The sequence below is a fragment of the Nerophis ophidion genome, linkage group LG02 (genome assembly GCF_033978795.1).
Source record: "Nerophis ophidion isolate RoL-2023_Sa linkage group LG02, RoL_Noph_v1.0, whole genome shotgun sequence".
NCBI lineage: Eukaryota > Metazoa > Chordata > Actinopteri > Syngnathiformes > Syngnathidae > Nerophis > Nerophis ophidion.
In genome coordinates this window covers 54,951,975-54,972,402 of record NC_084612.1, presented here as the reverse complement: position 1 = coordinate 54,972,402, position 20,428 = coordinate 54,951,975, and the positions used below count along the sequence as shown (strand labels likewise).

Genomic DNA, 20,428 nt, shown 5'->3' with positions numbered 1-20,428 from the left:
GATGTCCACGCGATGCTGCAGAGTCTTGTCAACCAAGACAGCCCCACAGCATCCAGAGCCTTAAGGAACTCCGGGCGGATCTCATCCACCCCCGGGCCCTTGCCGCCGAGGAGTACACACATATACACATATATATATATATATATATATGTGTATATATATATATATATATGTATATATATATATATATATATATATATATATGTGTATATATATATATATATATATATATATATATATATATATATATATATATATATATATATATATATATATATATATGTATGTATGTATGTATGTATGTATGTTTATGTATATATGTATGTATATATATGTATGTGTATATACAGTGGGGCAAAAAAGTATTTAGTCAGCCACCGATTGTGCAAGTTCTCCCACTTAAAATGATGACAGAGGTCTGTAATTTTCATCATAGGAACACTTCAACTGTGAGAGACAGAATGTGAAAAAAAATTCCAGGAGTTCACATTGTAGGAATTTTAAAGAATTTATTTGAAAATTATGGTGGACAATAAGTATTTGGTCAACCATTCAAAGCTCTCACTAATAGAAGGAGGTTTTGGCTCAAAATCTCATGATACATCGCCCCATTCATTCTTTCCTTAACACGGATCAATCGTCCTGTCCCCTTAGCAGAAAAACAGCCCCAAAGCATGATGTTTCCACTCCCATGCTTCACAGTAGGTATGGTGTTCTTGGGATGCAACTCGGTATTCTTCTTCCTCCAAACTTGACGAGTTGAGTTTATACTAAAATGGATACATGGATGATACAGCAGAGGATAGGGAGAATGTCATGTGGTCAGATGAAACCAAAATAGAACTTTTTGGTATAAACTCAACTCGCCGTGTTAGGAGGGAGAAGAATACTGAGTTTCATCCCAAGAACACCATACCTACTAGCCCCAAAACCCCCCCCCCCACCAACCCCGCCCACCTCAACCGACGCACGGAGGGGGGTGGTAGTGGGGGTTTATAATGGAGCCCGTAAGAGTCAGGGACGTATGGGATTCTGGGTATTTGTTTTGTTGCGTTTATAATGTGTTACAGTGCGGATGTTCTCCTGAAATGTGTTTGTCATTCTTGTTTGGTGTGGGTTCACAGTGTGGCGCATATTAGTAAGAGTGCTAAAGTTGTTTATATCACAACCCTCAGTGTAACCTGTATGGCTGTTGAACAACTATGTCTTGCAGTCGCTGGTGCGTTGAGTCATTAGCCGCACACTATATGTGGCCGGCCGGCACCCAGATAGCATAGTATCAAAACGGACGTTACGACATGGTCGAGAGGACGTTTAAGGCATTGCCATCACGGCACGGCCTCAATATTGTTGGCTGGGTAAAAATCTTAGAATGTTATCCTGGGGAGATTTCTGAGAGAGACAATGAAATTTGGAAAACCTCCCGGTAAAATGGGGGGGTCGGTAAGTAGGCAGCTGAGCCACATCAGAGTGATCCAAGAGCCGCATGCAGCTCCGGAGCCGCAGGTTGCCGACCCCTGATCTACAGAGATACAAAGAATTGCTGTTGCAACATCCAGTAGACACATGTAGAAGAGCTGTTTCTTTCATTCAAAAATTTTAGGTTGATTTGTATACTTAGCAAACTCATCCCGCAGGCCGGATAAAACTTGTTCGCGGGCCTGATCCGTCCTGCGGGCCGTACGTTTGACACCCCTGGTCTAGACACTGTCACTGTAGATAAGCAGGGCCAGGTCTATCCTAACCAAAAACTATGAATGACTTCAGAGGTCAAAGCACTTTTGAGGTCCAAAAACTCTGCCTTCCACTCAAGGGATAAAGAGCAATAAAACAGGAGAAGCAATGCCTCAGGAGAATCATTGAGGCTGCGAAAGTGGAGCAGAGGAGAAAAGCTAAAGCAAACTTGGACAACGAAGATTCACGGTGGGTCTGGCAAGATATTAAACATCTGATGCGCTGCAGAAATAACTCATCAGCAGCACAAAAGAGTAGCAAATATACTCAATCACTTATTTGTTTGTCATTGAAACCAGCCACACGCCAGATTACCCTTTTACGCTCTCAGTCAACTGCGTGTCGCCCAAGAACACAAGGTAATGTGGGCACTGAAGGCATATATAGTTGGGCCGGATGGCATACTAAGCAAGGTGCTCCAAAACTGTGCAGACCAGCTGGCAGGAGTACTGACAGAGATATCCAATTCGTCCCTGACACAAATCCAAGTCCCGCCCTATTTTAAGGCAGCCACTGTCATCCCAGTCCCCAGGAGGATACCCATGAACGGCTTAAATGACTACACACCAGTGGCACTTATGTCTGTGGTTATGAAGTCTTTGGCTTGTTCTCCTTTATATCAAAGCCTGCCTCCCCCGGAACTTTGATCCACACCAGATTGATCCACACTAGAGTACAGTGTCGACATGCGTTACACAACTCCATCCCACACTTTGCATTAGACTTGGTGCTGTATGGCTTAGATGCAGCAGCTCGGCCATGGAAACCCATTCTATGAAGCTCTCTGCGTACGTGGGCTAATTGGAAGGTCACATGAAATTTGGAGCTCTGTAGCAACTGACTGTGCAGAAAGTCTTTGCACTATGTGTTTCAGCATCCACTGACCCCTCTCTTTCAGTTTACTTGGCCTACCACTTGGTGGCTGAGTTGCTGTTGTTCCCAAACTCTTAACTTTTCTTATAATAAAGTTGACTTTGGAATATTTAGGAGCGAGGACATTTCACGACTGGATTTGTTTGTCAGACAGTTCCACGCTGGAAATCCCTGAAAGCAGCCCATTCTTTCACAAATGTTTGTGGAAACAGTCTCCGTGCCAAAGCGCTTGATTTTATACACCACGCCAAGTGATTAGGTCACCTGATTGCACCCCCTAGAAAGAGACTAAAGGTAAGACAAGATAGTCGCTATGGTGAGTTGTTGCACTACAACGTAGCCAGCAGGGAGGCTATAAAATACGGAAACCACTGTGGTTACCTGTTAAAACTGCCCCAATTGCCTCTCCCAAAAAGGTCACAATATTTGAATTTTGGAAAAATTCCACTTGACCCTTGTGTAAGATGTGATTTAAACCTAACTTAGAGGCACTTACAGCAGTAGTTATTCCAGGGGTTGCTATCGATTTCTTTCTCTCCCTTCCTTCCTTCCTTTCCCTCTTGAACTCTTCAGTGCTCTGTCTTTTTTTCCCACGCACTGGCAATTAGTATGCTGGCTGCAAGAGCACCAAGTACCTGGGAGGCAGTTGTGAAAAGTCCCAAAACAAACGCCTGTATGAAGCGAAACCTTGCAACAATAGACATGTTATTGATTAATTCACGACAATAAATACTGACATCATGTTGCAGATGAGTGTGGTTAACATGACTAGTTTCAAGAAGATCCTGAGAGCTTATTAGTTTTTTTGTTGAATTCAATGAAAAGATAGTACTTCTTATAAGAGTGCCACCATTTGGCAAATCTGGTGAGTTTTGGTATAAGAAAAGTGATTTAATTTAATCTTTGCAAGCTGCATATTAAAAAATAACTTGCATAATGCACTATAAAATGTTTCTCGTGTTAATATTTTTGGGTGTCCGAATTACTTCTTAAAAGAAAAAATGCTTTCACTTCCACTTGGGCTGGGCGATAAACTTATATCAATTTACATTGCGACAGACACAAACGATAATAATGAAAACATTTGTTAGATAAAAACTTATTTTTTCTCTGTTGTAAGAAACCGAAAGAAATTGTCGATAAAACAGAAATAGTCAATTTAACAGTATGTCAGTGTTTGGATTTTTAAAACAGAACACACTAGTTAAACCGAAGACCATACCACCTTAGCCATGGCTCTGAACATGCAGAAAATACTTCATCAAGTTTCTCTGTTTACATTTTCACACAAATTTTTTACATTTTATTTAAGCATTTGATACGTATTCCTCATTTGTGCACCTTCTTTTTAAAGATGTTATTGTTAAATGTTCAATGTAGTTTAAATTGTTTACATTGTGTGTTTTCCATGGTTGTGTTGACATTTGCTTTCCTTTCAGCTTTGATAGCTGAGGAGATTATAATTAAGTTACATTTGAAATGAAAATATTTACATTTAATATGAGATAGGCGCCAGCGCCCCCCGCAACCCCAAAAGGGATTAAGCGGTAGAAAATAGATGGATGTCTTTCGTTTTAGTTTTTATTGCCAATCTTATGCAAAAAACAAGTATTTCTTCCGTGCGCATATGCCCATCTCCGTGTTTCACTCCTAGACACACAACACTTAGGTATTCTACAAACCCTGTTTCCATATGAGTTGGGAAATTGTGTTAGATGTAAATATAAACGGAATACAATGATTTGCAAATCCTTTTCAACCCATATTCAATTGAATGCACTACAAAGACAAGACATTTGATGTTCAAACTCACAAACTGTATTTTTTTTTTGTAAATAATAATTAACTTTGAAGTTCATGGCGGCAACACGTGCCAAAGTAGTTGGGAAAGGGCATGTTCACCACTGAGTTACATCACATTTTCTTTTAACAACACTCAATAAACGTTTGGGAATTGAGGAAACTAATTGTTGAAGCTTTCAATATGAAATTCTTTACCATTCTTGTGTTATGTACAGCTTCAGTCGTTCAACACTCCGGGGTCTCCGCTGTCGTATTTTACGCTTCATAATGCACCACACATTTTCGATGGGAGACATGTCTGGACTGCAGGCTGGCCAGGAAAGTGCCCGCAGTCTTTTACTACGAAGCCACGCTGTTGTAACACGTGGCTTGGCATTGTTTTGATGAAATAAGCATATGCTGCTCCAAAACCTGTATGGACCATTCAGAATTATTGGTGCCTTCACAGATGTGTAAGTTACCCATGCCTTGGGCACTAATACACCCGCATACCATCACAGATGATGGCTTTTGAGTCTTTGCGCCTATAACAATCCGGATGGTTATTTTCCTCTTTGTTCCGGAGGACACCACGTCCTCTGTTTCCAAATATAATTTGAAATGGGGACTCGTCAGACCACAGAACACTTTTTCACTTTGCATCAGTCCATCGTAGATGAGCTCGGGGCCAGCGAAGCTGGCGGCGTTCCTAGGTGTTGTCCATAAATGGCTTTCGATTTGCATAGCAGAGTTTTAACTTGCACTTACAGATGTAGCAAACAACTGTAGTTACTGGCAGTGGTTTTATGAAGTGTTCCTGAGCCCATGTGGAGATATCCTTTCCACACTGATGTTGGTTTTTGATGCAGTACCACCTTAGGGCTCAAAGGTCCGTAATATTATCGCTTGCGTGCAGTGATTTCTCCAGATTCTCTGAACCTTTTGATGATTTTATGGACCGTAGATGGTAAAATCCCTAAATCCCATGCAATAGCTCGTTGAGAAATGTTCTAAAACTGTTCGACAATTTTCTTACAAATTGGTGACCCTCGCCCCATACTTGTGAATTACCTAGTATTTCGTGGAAGCTGCTTTTATACCCAATCATGGCACCCACCTGTTCCCAATTAGCCTGCACACCTGTGGGATGTTCCAAATAAGTGTTTGATGAGCATTCCTCAACTTTATCAGTATGTATTGCCACCTTTCTCCCAACTTCTTTGTCACGTGTTGCTGGCATCAAATTCTAAAGTTAATGATTTGCAAAAATAAAAAAGTTAATCAGTTTGAACATCAAATATGTTGTCTTCGTAGCACATTTTGAACTGAATATGGGTTGAAAGGGATTTTCAAATCATTGTATTCCGTTTATATGTACATATAACACAATTTCCCAACTCATATGGAAACGGGGTTTGTACGCCAACACTGTTCAAGACCATAGGGAAAATTCATCATCGTAACACACAAACATACACTTTAACACTAGCAAGTAATTAGTATGAATGTAAATATATAGTTTATTATTTGTGCAATATTGACTAGTGAAAAAAGATGTACTTTGATCCCCGGAAAAGGGTTGCCGAAACCGGATCTTGTGATGACGTAAGCTGTACGCAGCAGTGATCATTTTGCAGCAGCTAATCATTTTGTTTTAGTAAAAGAACAGGTTCACACGCATAAATAGCACAACATAACATTTGGATTGTTATGATCATGCTTTGATTGTCGAACATGTTTAGTAATATCCATCCACCTATTTTCTACCGCTTGTCCCTTTTGGAGTCACGGGGGGGGGCTCACGCTTGTCAACCTTCTCTAATAATAAAACGTAGTATTCAGAATAGAGATCTCCGATAATGGCTTTTTTACCGATATCCGATATTATCCAACTCTTAATTACCAATTCCGATATCAACCGATACCGATATATACAGTCATGGAATTAACACATTATGTCTAATTTTGTTGTGATGCATTACACAATTTAACAAGGTTTTCAAAAAAAAAAATCAACTCAAGTTGTGGAAAAAAATACCAACATGGCACTGCCCTATTTATTATTGAAGTCACAAAGTGCATTATTTTTTTCAACATCCCTCAAAACAGCAGCTTGGAATTTGGGACATGCTCTCCCTGAGAGAGCATTAAGAGGTTGGGGTGGGTGCAGTTGGGGGGGTTTTGAGATGGGGGGAGAGTAGCAGGGGTGTATACTGTAGCGTCCCGGAGGAGTTACTGCTGCAAGGGGTTCTGGGTATTTGTCCTGTTGTGTTTATGTTGTGTTACGGTAGAGATGTTCTACCAAGATGTGTTTGTCATTCTTGTTTGGTGTGGGTTCACAGTGTGGCGCATATTTGTAACAGTGTTGAAGTTGTTTATACGGCCACCATCAGTGTGACCTGTATGGCTGTTGACCAAGTATGCATGCATTCACTTGTGTGTGTGAAAAGCTGTAGATATTATGTGACTTGGCTGGCACGCAAAAACAGTGCCTTTAAGGTTTATTGGCGCGCTGTACTTCTCCCTATGTCCGTGTACACAGCAGCGTTTTAAAAAGTCATAAATTTTACTTTTACAGTTACTGATCATTTTGAAACAGATACCGATAATTTCCAATATTGCATTTTAAACCATTAAATATCGGCAGACCGATAATCTCGGACATCTCTAATTTAGAGTGCTAATCATTCTGTAAAAAAAAGTCTAAAAATGTGTAGCAATGAAATCTTAAAATGTTTTAATGTAAAATGTATTCATCTTTATCGATCGATCATCAAATGTATCAAAAAAATAGCCAATTATTTATATAGTAACATGTTTGCAAATTTCTTCAACATAGTAACACTAAACTACAACAATGCAGTGTTCATTTATTAGCACTGCACAAAAAAAACCTGGCTCATGTACTCCTTTCTTTTGCCATCTGTAAAATATGTGTTGGGGGTCCATGGAGGCAGTTAAGGCAATTAAGTAATTAACTACAAATGAAAGAGAAGCAAAAACTTTACGTTTACATTACAAAGTACAGAACAAGGAACCAAGAGGATTATGATAACTACTGTAAGTTAAAATGCAAAGCTGATGCATTCTTATACAGTGTGCTTTTTACCTGGAGCAGATGTAGAGGATGGTGATGTCGCTGTTATCGTCACCAAATGTTAACGCTATTTCTTCCTCCGCGCTGTCGGCTGCAGCGTAGTCGCTACAGGTGCCAAAAGCATCCAATTTGGCTGCACTCTTCAGCCAAACTAAAAATTGTGTGTTTAACCAGGTGCTTCCTGTAAATTGTGAAGTGAATTATATTTATACAGCGCTTTTCTCTAGTGACTCAAAGCGCTTTACATTGTGGAACCCAATATCTAAGTTACATTTTTGAACCAGTGTTAGTGGCACTGGGAGCAGGTGGGTAAAGTGTCTTGCCCAAGGACACAACGGCAGTGACTAGGACGGCAGAACCCACTTCCTCAGATTGGAAGTGTTCCCGCAACTTGCCTTGTCTTTGGCGTCACAAATACTGCAGAGAGTGTCATCTGCATCACATTTAGAAAAGACGAGCCACATTTTAGAGCATTTTCTATTTGTTTTTTGTAGTGAATAAGTGACGGGTTCCAAGATTACTAACAGCATGTCTGCTTCGAAATCACCTGTTTCCCTCTCAAGCGCAGGCAAATAGTCGCCACTAGCAAGTGCTAATTCAAACACACGTGACGTCACAAGTAACCCAGAAACCTGAACATGGCCCCGCTTGATCTTACGTGAATCTGTAACACCAGCTGGGCGGTGCCAAAAAAGTACCGGATTCGGTGCCCATCCTTTTTGACAAACCATAATCGTAGTGCAAGAAATGTTTACTTTGTAAATTTAGTTCAACCAGATGTATAGCATAGCGCTTTTATTTTAAAAAGGACAAGAGATTTTTTTGAGAAAGTGTTTTGACATGTTTTGATGTCAATCGACTGATAATTATCCAGAAAACAAAGTCTCCTTTTGACTTCCTGACGACTGTCTTTCATTTGTGTAGTGCTGTTATGTCATGTTTCCGGTGTAGAAAACATATTGTATTGATGTCTTGTATTGATTCTTGCTTTTCCAGAGGGGAAACAAATCAAAACACTGTACCTGACAAAGACGCTAGTTCTGATTGGAAACAATAGTGCTTTTCCACCCGCTCCTCCCCTACTTTAAACTACAATTTAATATTTTGTCCCACTTGCCTAAAAACAGGATTAAATATGATTGGATTTTTTTTCTGTCAATATTTTCGTCTCGTAATTAATTTTATTGTCTTAATTTCGCTTAGGGAAAATAGGTCGTGGACAAAACTGAAGATTAATTTTTTTTTGGAAAAAAATAACACTGAGGGTTGTCTGGAGCAGAAGCAGCATGTCTGCGGTGTGGACATACCTTAATGCAGGGGCGCTCACACTTTTTCTGCAGGTGAGCTACTTTTCAATTGACCAAGTCGAGGAGATCTACCTCATTCCTATTTATAATTTATATTTATTTATTTATGAAAGAGACATTTTTGTTAACAAGTTAATGGTGTTTAATGATAATACAAGCATGTTTAACACACAGATTCCTTTCTTTCATGAAGACAAGAATATAAGTTGGTGTATTTGATTCTGATGACTTGCATTGATTGGAATTAGACAGTGGTGCTGATAACGTCCGCATTTTCAAATGGAGGGAAAAAAAAGTCCTCCTTTCTGTCCAATACAACATGAAAGTGGTTGGATTTGGCATCTCATTTGTCCAACTTGCATACTAGTTTTTAAACACTTTGTTATGAGAGTAGCATATGTGTGTGGCCCTTTAATGTCTGGCAGCAGGTGAGTGACGTCAGTGAGTGTGCGGGTGGGCAAGCAAGTGAGAAAGCGGTCGCTGAGGGCGGGGGAGAAATACATTGGCATCAAACTTTGTAGCTTGCTAGCTTGTGCACGCTAGCTTTCTGAGACTCTTATTTTGTTAGCACAGGCAGGATGAAACAGGTCTTTTATGGTGAAGACAGGAACTGTGCAGTCGGTCTTTAGAGTTTTGACAGTAGGTACGGAGTCTCTAGAAATAAAATGTGTTTCTCTGCGTCCGCCCTGTTAGTGATTTTTTTCTCAAATATGAGCTTGCAGCAGCCAGCGTCATCTCACAAGATCCTCGGGTGCCGAGAATGTCAAACAACTGACGAAAGTGAAGTCTCGGTATGATTGATGATTGCTAATTTTTATGTATATTTTTTAATGCCTGGCTTGAGATCGACTGACATACCCTCCGAGATCGACCAGTCGATCGCGATCGACGTAATGCCCACCCCTGCCTTAATGTATCCAAGATATACTCGCGGACAGCGATCATCAAAATTTAAGAAGAGGAAATGTGACATAAGGCTCTCAACAACTTGTTTTTCGTTGCCAACATGGAGCAACACAAGTTAAAAGTGTCCATACATGAGTAGTCTACAACACCAGAAATTGATGCTAGATTTGTTGCTAGTCATCTTTAATAAAGAAAGAGTGACTAAAAGGATTGAAGAAATCCGTTGAAAAAAATGACTAAGAAAGTGCATTGTACAAACCCTGTTTCCATATGAGTTGGGAAATTGTGTTAGATGTAAATATAAACGGAATTCAATGATTTGCAAATCATTTTCAACCCATATTCAGTTGAATATGCTACAAAGACAACATATTTGATGTTCAAACTGATACTTATTTTTTCTTGCAAAAAATCATTAACTTTAGAATTTGATGTCATCAACACGTGACAAAAAAGTTTGGAAAGGGGGCAATAAATACTGCTAAAGTTGAGGAATGCTCATCAAACACTTATTTGGAACATCCCACAGGTGTGCAGGCTAATTGGGAACAGGTGGGGGCCATGGTCGGGTATAAAAGCAGTTTCCATGAAATGCTAAGTAATTCACAAACAAGGATGGGGCGAGCGTCACCAATTTGTCGAACAGTTTTAGAACAACATTTCTCAACGAGTTATTGCAAGGAATTTAGGAATTTTACCATCTACGGTCCGTAAAATCATCAAAAGGTTCAGAGAATCTGGAGAAATCACTGCACGTAAGCGATGATATTACGGACCTTTGAGCCCTCAGGTGGTACTGCATCAAAAACCAACATCAGTGTGGAAAGGATATCACCACATGGGCTCAGGAACACTTCATAAAACCACTGTCAGTAACTACAGTTGGTCGCTACATCTGTAAGTGGAATTTAAAACTCTACAATGCAAAGCAAAACCCATTTATCAACAAAACACCAAGGAACGCCGCTGGCTTCGCTGGGCCCGAGATTATCTAAGATGGACTGATGCAAAGTGGAAAAGTGTTCTGTGGTCTGACGAGTCAGCATGTCAAATTATATTTGGAAACTGTGGATGTGGTGTCCTCCGGAACAAAGAGGAAAATAATTGTTATAGGCGCAAAGTTCAAAAGCCAGCATCTGGGGGTGCATTAGTGCCCAAGGCATGGGTAATTTACACATCTGTGAAGGTACCAATGATGCTGAATGGTCCATACAGGTTTTGGAGCAACATATGTTGTCATCCAAGCAACGTTATCATGGATGCTCCTGCTTATTTCAGCAAGACAATGCCAAGCCACGTGTTACAACAGCATGGTTTCGTAGTAAGAGTGCGGGTACTTTCCTGGCCCGCCTGCAGTCCAGACCTGTCTCCCATCGAAAATGTTCGGCGCATTATGAAGCGTAAAATACGACAGCGTAGACTGTTGAACGACTGAAGCTCTACATAAAACAAGAATGGGAAAGAATTCCACTTTCAAAGCTTCAACAATTTGTTTCCTCAGTTTATTGAGTGTTTTTAAAAGTAAAAGTGATGTAATAGTGGTGAACATGCCCTTTCCCAACTACTTAGGCACATGTTGCAGTCATGAAATTATAAGTTAATTATTATTTGCAAAAAAAAATAAAGTTTGAATTTGAACATCACATATCTTGTCTTTGTAGTGCATTCACTTGAATATGGGTTGAAAAGTATTTGCAAATCATTGTATTCCGTTTATATTTACACCCAACACAATTTCCCAACTCATATGGAAGCAGGGTTTGTAGTAAATATTATTAATGTTACCACTTTACATACATACTTACATCATGAGACACTAGTGATTTAGTAAACATAAGTAAACATTGATTGATTGATTGATGTATATATTATCATAAATGTTAGTACTTTAGATATATCTTACATGTATAGAAAACCCTGTTTTTGTACAATAAACAATAACAATTGAAATAAAGCAAAACGATATGTTGGAAAAAATATATTTTAATACTATAATTGATAACAGATTTGTTTTAAATGTACGTATACATTGTTTTGACTTTTTAAAAGAAAATGTACAGCAAATATAATGACATCACACTCCCAACACGCCCCAAGCCACACTCCACAAGTGCCTTGGTTATCTGGTTTAGTTTTGAATTAAAGGACAATGCACAAAGACATTAAGCTTAAAGACAGATACAGATGCACCTGTTTATAGCTAAACAGCTCATTTCTTTTTGTAGTCCCTGGTTGCCTGAATTCAAATTATACAACAACATGCAAAACAATTATAACAACATAATTATATCCAAGCATGTAATCAAATTAAGAACGGTCATAAAATGCCCTCTCATTGACACATTGTTGAACATTAAAACCACACCTCTCCTTTACATCATCACACATCGACCATACATGCTCTCGTCTGTCATTTGTAGAAACCAACCATGATTTCAACACACCTCACAACAAAATGCTACATGCACATTAAGTTGACATGTGGGTCAAACATAGTGCCCAACTCAGTGACCTTGTGAGCAGCTTTGATTGATCCTAAACCACTTTTGAAGTTAGACTGTGAAGAAAAAATAATCTCACTTTTAAGGTTTGTCGTGAGGATGTTCCATTCCTTTATGGTTTTATATGTAAAGGCTAATTACGCAAAAGAGGTTTTACATCTGGATATGATACACTGCCCTTCAGTGGAGGGGTGTGTGTTTTTAGTTGTTACAGCAGATGCGAACTGGACAAAGTGCTTAAGCGGCGCTGGTGCAGTGTTATTCCGGACTTCATGGGCCATTCGTATTGATGCTAGTCTTTGAATCTTGTCCAAATTTTACAGTTGATATTTTTGAAGCACTAAACAGTGATGTACTCAGAGAGTATGGGGTACCGGACTGTCTTATTGTGGCAGTCCGCTCCCTGTAAGATCAGTGTCAGAGCTTGGTCCGCATTGCTGGCAGTAAGTCGGACACGTTTCCAATGAGGGTTGGACTCCGCCAAGGCTGTCCTTTGTCACCGATTCTGTTCGTAAATTTTATGGACAGAATTTCTAGGCGCAGCCAAGGCGTTGAGGAGTTCCGGTTTGGTGGCCGCGGGATTGGGTCTTTGCTTTTTGCAGATGATGTGGTCCTGATGGCTTCATCTGGCCGGGATCTTCAGCTCTCGCTGGATCGGTTCGCAGCCGAGTGTGATGCAGCCGGAATGAGAATCAGCACCTCCAAGTCCGAGTCCAAGGTTCTCGCCCGGAAAAGGGTGGAGTGCCATCTCCGGGTTGGGGAGGAGACCCTGCCCCAAGTGGAGGAGTTCAAGTACCTAGGAGTCTTGTTCACGAGTGGGGGAAGAGTGGATCGTGAGATCGACAGGCGGATCGGTGCGGAGTCTTCAGTAACGCGAACGTTGTATCGATCCGTTGTGGGGAAGAAGGAGCTGAGCCGGAAGGCAAAGCTCTCAATTTACCAATCGATCTACGTTCCCATCCTCACCTATGGTCATGAGCTTTGGGTCATGACCGAAAGGATAAGATCACGGGTACAAGCGGCCGAAATGAGTTTCCTCCGCCGGGTGGCGGGGCTCTCCCTTAGAGATAGGGTGAGAAGCTCAGCCATCCGGGAGGAACTCAAAAGTAAAGCCGCTGCTCCTCCACATCGAGAGGAGCCAGATGAGGTGGTTCGGGCATCTGGTCAGGATGCCACCCGAACGCCTCCCTAGGGAGGTGTTTAGGGAACGTCCAGCCGGTAGGAGGCCACGGGGAAGACCCAGGACACGTTGGGAAGACTATGTCTCCCGGCTGGCCTGGGAACGCCTCGGGATCCCCCGGGAAGAGCTAGACGAAGTGGCTGGGGAGAGGGAAGTCTGGGCTTCCCTGCTTAGGCTGCTGCCCCCGCGACCCGACCTCGGATAAGCGGAAGATGATGGATGGATGGATGGATAAACAGTGATGGTGGTATTATGGTTTATGGTAGGGCTGGGAGACATATTGATATACTCGATATATCGCGGGTTTGGCTTTGTGTGATATACAAAATGACTATATCGTGATATTCAAGTATACATTCTCACGCAGTTGCTTTTACCTGCAGGCATTACACTACATGCGTTTCCCACTCTTTCTTGTCTCTCGTTCTCACAGAGACTTAAAATAAGCGCACCTTTTTACATACGTCACTAGGGTTGGGTACAGAGTATCGAGTATCGATTGGAACCGGGACTAACTTTCCGATTCTCCCGGAATCGTTCAAAAGTTTAAATTTCGATTCCAAGTTTCGATACCCAGTCCGCCGACCGGAAAAAAAGAATAAGTCCGCCGACCAGAAGAAGAAGCCGCTAATCACCAAAAAAGTGCACTTTATTTGTTTTGAACTATTGTAGTGGCGTTCTGTACAAAAAGTGCACTTTAATTTGGTGTTGTTTTGATATGCCATCTTAGTGACATCTTGCACAAAAGTGCACTAATAGCTTATTTTAAAATGTCTTTGACAATCTTGCACTTTATGTTTTGGAAATGACATGAATGTGTGTGCCACAGCTTAATAACTGTTTAATAAATACAGTTTTGGTCAATTGACTTAGTTGTGATTTCCTTCTCTGCGTGAAAGTTTAAAATGAGCATATATTAATGCAGTATGAACAAGAAAGTTTTAATGTAGACACAGACTCATCATACTGGTGTTATTATATGTAGCAAGTGTTAATTCAAGGTTAAGGCAAAATATCGAGATGTATATTGTGTATCGCAATATGACCTATAAATATCGAGATATTAACCAGCCCTAATCAACACCGTATGAAAAAAAAAAGGCAACAACTGAAGGACATAACGTCCACAAGAACCTACCACATATAGAAGGACATACACTATTCTATTGCCTATTATGCAGCTCATTTTCATTTGATAGTTATTGAAATATCTTGTGTGATATTATGCACAAAAGTGCACTTTATTTGTTTTAAAACGTTGTGACGTTCTGTACAAAAAGTGCGCTTTAATTTGGTGTTGTTTTGATAACGTCATCTTGGTGACATCATGCACAAAAGTGCACTAATAGCTTGTTTTAAAATCTCTGACAATCTTGCACTTTCTGTTTTGAAATGACATGAATATTTGTGCCACTGTTTAGTAACTGTTTAATAAATACAGTTTTGCTAAATTGACTTAATTGTGATTTCTCTCTCTGCATGAGAAGTTAAAAAAAATGAGCATATATTAATGCAGCATGAACAAGAAGGTTTTAATGTAGACACAGACCGTCAAACTGGTGATTATATGCATCAAGTGTTAATTCAAGGCTAAGGCAAAATATTGAAATATATATCGTGTATCGTGATAAAAAATATTGAGATATTAAAAAAAGGCCATATCGCTCAGCCCTAGTTTACGGTCAAGCATTTTGAGTTTTAAGTTTCTAATGACTTGTCCAGGGTCATATCCACCTTCTGCCGGATTGTAGCTGAGATGGACTACAGCGCCCCCGAAAGGAATGAGCGGTAGAAAATGGATGGATGGATTAAAAGTTTCCGATGGCCTCTTGGTGGTTTTGCTTGCCTGGGACCAACATAATATACAATAATAAAAACGAGAAATAATCATTGCATTAAATATAAATTTAAGTTGCCTCCAGTCTTAACCAATTCCTGATACATTTGAACATTTTTATTTTGTACTTGAGACTCTGGAACATCAGTTTGATGTGCTTTTTAAAGCCAAGTAGTGGCTCTAAAATAACCCAACACTTAATAACAATATTCATAAACATTGTGTATTATTTCCCCTTTTACAGTTATATTTGCACAGATGACATTTTATATTTGTTTACAAAATATGTACATTGTCGCCCTTTTTTTTAATGTTTAATGTGAGTGTAGCCGCCTGTATTTTTGTCATTCTCTCCTGTTCAATGACAATGGTTGTCATTAAACAAGAATGCAAAATTAAAAATGTCCCCCGCATCCTTCAATCTTATCTACAAAGTATTACTTGTTGAGTTGACGTTTGCTAGGCTGTAACCATATTGGCAGAAAAGGTCCTCCAAGCCAGGTCTCGTCAACCTGAAACAGTCAATGAGGACGCGGCGCTATTTATAGCAGCATATTTTTTATTCAACAGGGCTCCTCTGTTGTGTCCCCCCCCCACTCGCATTTCACTGCTCATGCACATTTCCTAGCATGCAATACTTGCAAGTGGACAGATATTGTCCTGGGGAGATCAAATGTCATGTGAGTGTGTATGCTGCACACCTAACCTGTCATGACGACAACCCACCCTGCTGCTATGCCTCCCAGCTAAGGTGATCATTGTGGATAAGCATCAAGGTCTCTTAACACAGGACTTCCCACATGCAGCCTTATGTAAGAGACTAGGTTGTCCCTCCCCTCGCTATTACAGCGTTGCACCGATGCCTACTTGCTCCGTGACTCTCCACCCCGCCCCTGCAGCTAGACCCCCCTCCACTCCCCTCTACCCACACATGGAAGCAGTGGAAGGGAATTCCTCATGACTTCAACCGCAAATTGGAGGGAAATATCAAGACTTCAGAGTGCAAATTGGATATAACCTTACTTTACTTAATCCAGTTAGCTACTATTTTAAACTTGAAGTGCAACCCACATTACATGCATATGGACACTGATACAAAGAATACATCTATAAACATCCAGCAGAACTTTACAAAGATCAAACCACATTATATGCCAAGCTTTCAGCACTATTAAAAAACTTCAAATAGAACGGCCCAAAGACAAAGCTTACTGTAGGAAGTGGTCATCTCTGTCGATTTCCAGTCAAGTCAGATCAGGTTTTTCAGAATAAAAGCATCAAAGAAGGCAGCTTTGGACCAGAACTCCTGCTAAACGACACAGTTTAAAGTATCCCATTTTTGCAGCATGTAAAACCGTCGAGTTCCTTCCACTTTCTCCTTCTAAAGAGTGTTTTCATGTCTTTTCATGAGGCGTCTTTTTCTGAATGAAGCTCACACATGCACCCAAACATAAATCCTAGCTTGCTTGCCGCCTCTCTCCCACGCTCATGTCATCGTGTTTGGTTTGCACCTCTGCCGTATCTTGCAAACCCTCCCTTTCCTGTAGATTTTCTTGCGCTCGCTCTCCTGCTCGGTCTCTCTTCATCATGTATCTTGTTTGCACACTTGCCTTCTCTATGCAACAATATAAACTGCAGTGACAGCCAAATGAAGGGCTTGCAAGACTTGCAGCTGTTTAAAAAGGCTATAGCAATCAGTCACAGTATATTTTTAACAACATGAAGATGTTTTGGACTAAATGAAAAATAAAAACTAATTTTACACCTGTAGTGAAACTAAACATCTACTCCCACTGTGATTGATGGTCAACACAAACAGAGTATTAAGCACGGACAGCTGCTGCAATAAAAATGGAAAACAAGTGAATAGAAGGCTTTGAAAAAGATGGCGAACAAATTAAGGAAAAAAAAAACTAATTAGCTGGGAAAGCCTTAATCCCTCAGGACAACATATTTGCATGTTTCTCCCCACAGCTACTTTATTTGCCAACGGTGGTGAAGAAAAGAGGAGGAGGGAGAAGTCAAAAGTTCAGCATCAAAAGAAGCATCTCCAGAGAACTTGGGATAAGGTAGAATTTCGGAAGATGCCTGCTTTACTGCACCATCTTTAATTTTTAATGCATTTAATGCATTTCATCAAGTCATTATCATAATCCCGCGATCATGCAAGAAGAATTATTTTACCATATACACCGACATGAAAACAAGGGTTCGGAACGTTCAGATATTCCAGTTTCCCCCAGAAAATGTGTTAGTTAAGGTGGTGACTCTCCAGAGGGAGGGGACAGCGGAAAGGTGGAATGTGGGGCTTTAGGGGACGGGGCGGGTATGGGCGGGAGGGTGTAAGGATCGTTGTAACTCGGCCTGTCGCCATCATGTCACCACTTTGCCGCTGCCACCACAGCCTGGGGGGCAATAGGTTACAGACGGTGGTGAAGTAGGCCGGCTTCGTCGCATGATAAAGCCTACAACTTTTGGTTGTGTTTTCCGCTCCATTTGCTGAATGGTGATATACGATATATATCTCGATTTGTTTTCCCGTAAAGTAAAAAAAAAAAACAGTCCTAGTTATCTGAGATACTAAGTATGTCATTATTATGACTTAGTAATTTATTAAGTCAAAATAATGACAAAATTACCTAATAAGTCAAAATAATAACTTACAAGGTCAAATTAATGACTTAATGTAAGTAAGCGTTTGCAATTAGTGTTTGACAAAAAGAGTTAAAAGTGGGACCATATGCTGACATATGCTCGACTCATCATGCTTATTAATTCATACAGCATTTGGGAAACCTGTAGTTTATTTTTATTATGTAAATATTATATTTTTATAAACATGTGATAGCAGGAACCTTGCCATTCAAAACTAGGCTGCTATAATACCAATGATTAATGTAACAATAGCTAAAAAAAAATTGTACGATAGCAATAGGACAGACTATTCATCTCTGAACACCATGGAGTTCATGTAGGCTTTATGATGCAGTTACATTATTAGAGAAAGAAATTCCTCATTTAACATAATGTCCTTTTTTGCTGCTTTCACACAGCTCAATCAACACAGAAAAAAGTCAAGTGAAATAACTTAGTTTTTACTGTAAGTCAATATTGCTTGTCTTTCTCTCGGACACGCACGCACGCACGCACACGCACACGGTACACACACACACGGCACAGTGAGCTAACGTTACGCTAATAGCTAATTAGCCTTCACTTCAAGGACTGCGAACGAGCTGAGCTGCCGCTTGTTTCTAGAACGTCAACGGGCTCTTAGTGATGTTACGAGTGGTTGACTGGGAGGTTTTTATCATCATTTGGGGAGAGTCCGCTGTCTTACCTGCTAAAAATAACTTTCTGTTCACTCCATGTTACATGCGCTGAATACGCATTGCTGATTGGCTGTTACATGCGCTCTGAACACGCACTGCTGATTGGCTGTTTACACGCAGAGTGGTAACAGCCACTCTGCGTGTAAACAATCAGATGGGACAATGCTGGGTGCTGCATAGACATACTGACAGAGGCAGACGCAAAACTAAGCAAAGCAACTTGTTAAGACATTTTTTTTGTGTGTTTGGTTTTTTTTTTGTTAAGACTTTAGTTTAGGCGGTGGCTCTTTTTTGTTAAGGCGGCCGAAAGCGCTGCAGGAAGCCATGTATTCCATGTATACATTAACAATTGATAATTATCAAGATACCAGAAATGTTAGACGTGTTGCCTGAGTACTCAAGCAAATAACAGCGATAGTATTAAAAAAAGACTAGTATAATAGATGTTGATATTGGCAAACGGCAGATGTATTTTTTTGTTATCTCCACAAGGGTACATTTGGAGTATGTACGTTCAGCATCCACCTTTGCACTTGTCATAATTTTATTTACAATGAACTTAGTGGCTTAATTAAGGGTACAACAGTACAGGTCTTGTCACGATACCAATATTTTGGTACCGGTACTAAAATGATTTTGATACTTTTCTGTACTTTTCTAAATAAAGGGGACCACAAAAAAATTACATTATTGGCTTTATTTGAACAAAAATATTAGGGTACACTAAACATATGTTTCTTATTGCAGTGAAGTCCTTAAATAAAATAGTGAACATACTAGAAAACTTGTCAATTGGTAGTAAATAAACAAAGGCTCTTAATTAGTTGCTGATGTATGCAGTAACATAGTGTCATTTATCTACCTATTATGTTTTCTAGATTATGAGGAACAAACTGTGAAGATAGATTATTTATCTACTTGTTAACTTACTGTCAATATCTGCTTACTTTCTCTTTTAACATGTTCATTCGACACTTCTGTTAAAATGTAATCACTTATACTACTGTTGTTTGATACTTTACATCAGTTTTGGATGATAAGACAAATTGGGGTATCCATCCAATACCAAGTAGTTACAAGATCATATGGTGGTCATATTCAAAGTCCTCATGTGTCCAGGGACGAATTTCCTGAGTTTATTAACATAATATAATTTTTTTTTTTAAAAACTAAGAAGTTGTGAGGCCCAAAAATATAGGTGTAATCATAGTAGTATCGACTAGATACGTGCCTGTACTTGATATCATTACAGTGGATGTTAGGTGTATATCCACCAATGGCGTTTGTTTACATTTTGATGCGGGTGTATGTTAGGTTAATTGAACGCTACTGTATATTGTCGATAGGTACAGTATGAATGTGCGAGTTAATTAATTGTTGATCAGCCCTGCTATTTCTTATTGGTCTGTCAATAAGTCGGTCCATTATATAAATAAATAAATAAATAAATGGGTTGTACTTGTATAGCGCTTTTCTACCTTCAAGGTACTCAAAGCGCTTTGACATTACTTCCACATTTACCCATTCACACACGCATTCACACACTGATAGAGGGAGCTGCCATGCAAGGCGCTAACCAGCACCCATCAGGAACAAGGGTGAAGTGTCTTGCTCAGGACAGAACGGACGTGACGAGATTGGTACTAGGTGGGGATTGAACCAGGGACACTCGGGTTGCGCACGGCCACTCTACCACTGTGCCACGCCGTCAGCATTTGGGTTAGCAACATTAGAGCCAATCTGTAAAATCCTGGATAAACGTGTTGCTTTTTTTTTTTTTTTTTTTTTTTCAAACTATTATTCATTTTATGATTCATGTCTAGTAAGTGCACTTCATGTATATACTGTTATACTTTTCTTAGTGCGCGGAGTTTTACGG

At 40.0% G+C, this 20,428-nt stretch overlaps 1 protein-coding gene across 17 annotated transcripts in view; it reads right to left on the bottom strand.

Moving 5' to 3' along the window:
* The window catches only part of LOC133542506 (R3H domain-containing protein 2), a 173,661-nt gene that overhangs the window by 122,541 nt on the left and 30,692 nt on the right, over window positions 1–20,428 (bottom strand). Inside the window, exon 1 of one of the 17 annotated variants that reach the window (XM_061886760.1) lies at window positions 16,430–16,711. The exons of the other annotated variants lie outside the window; for them this stretch is intronic. The gene's annotated coding sequence lies outside the window, so the exon portion shown is untranslated. Of the gene's footprint in view, window positions 1–16,429; window positions 16,712–20,428 lie in introns of those variants that run through there. 17 annotated transcript variants of the gene reach the window in all.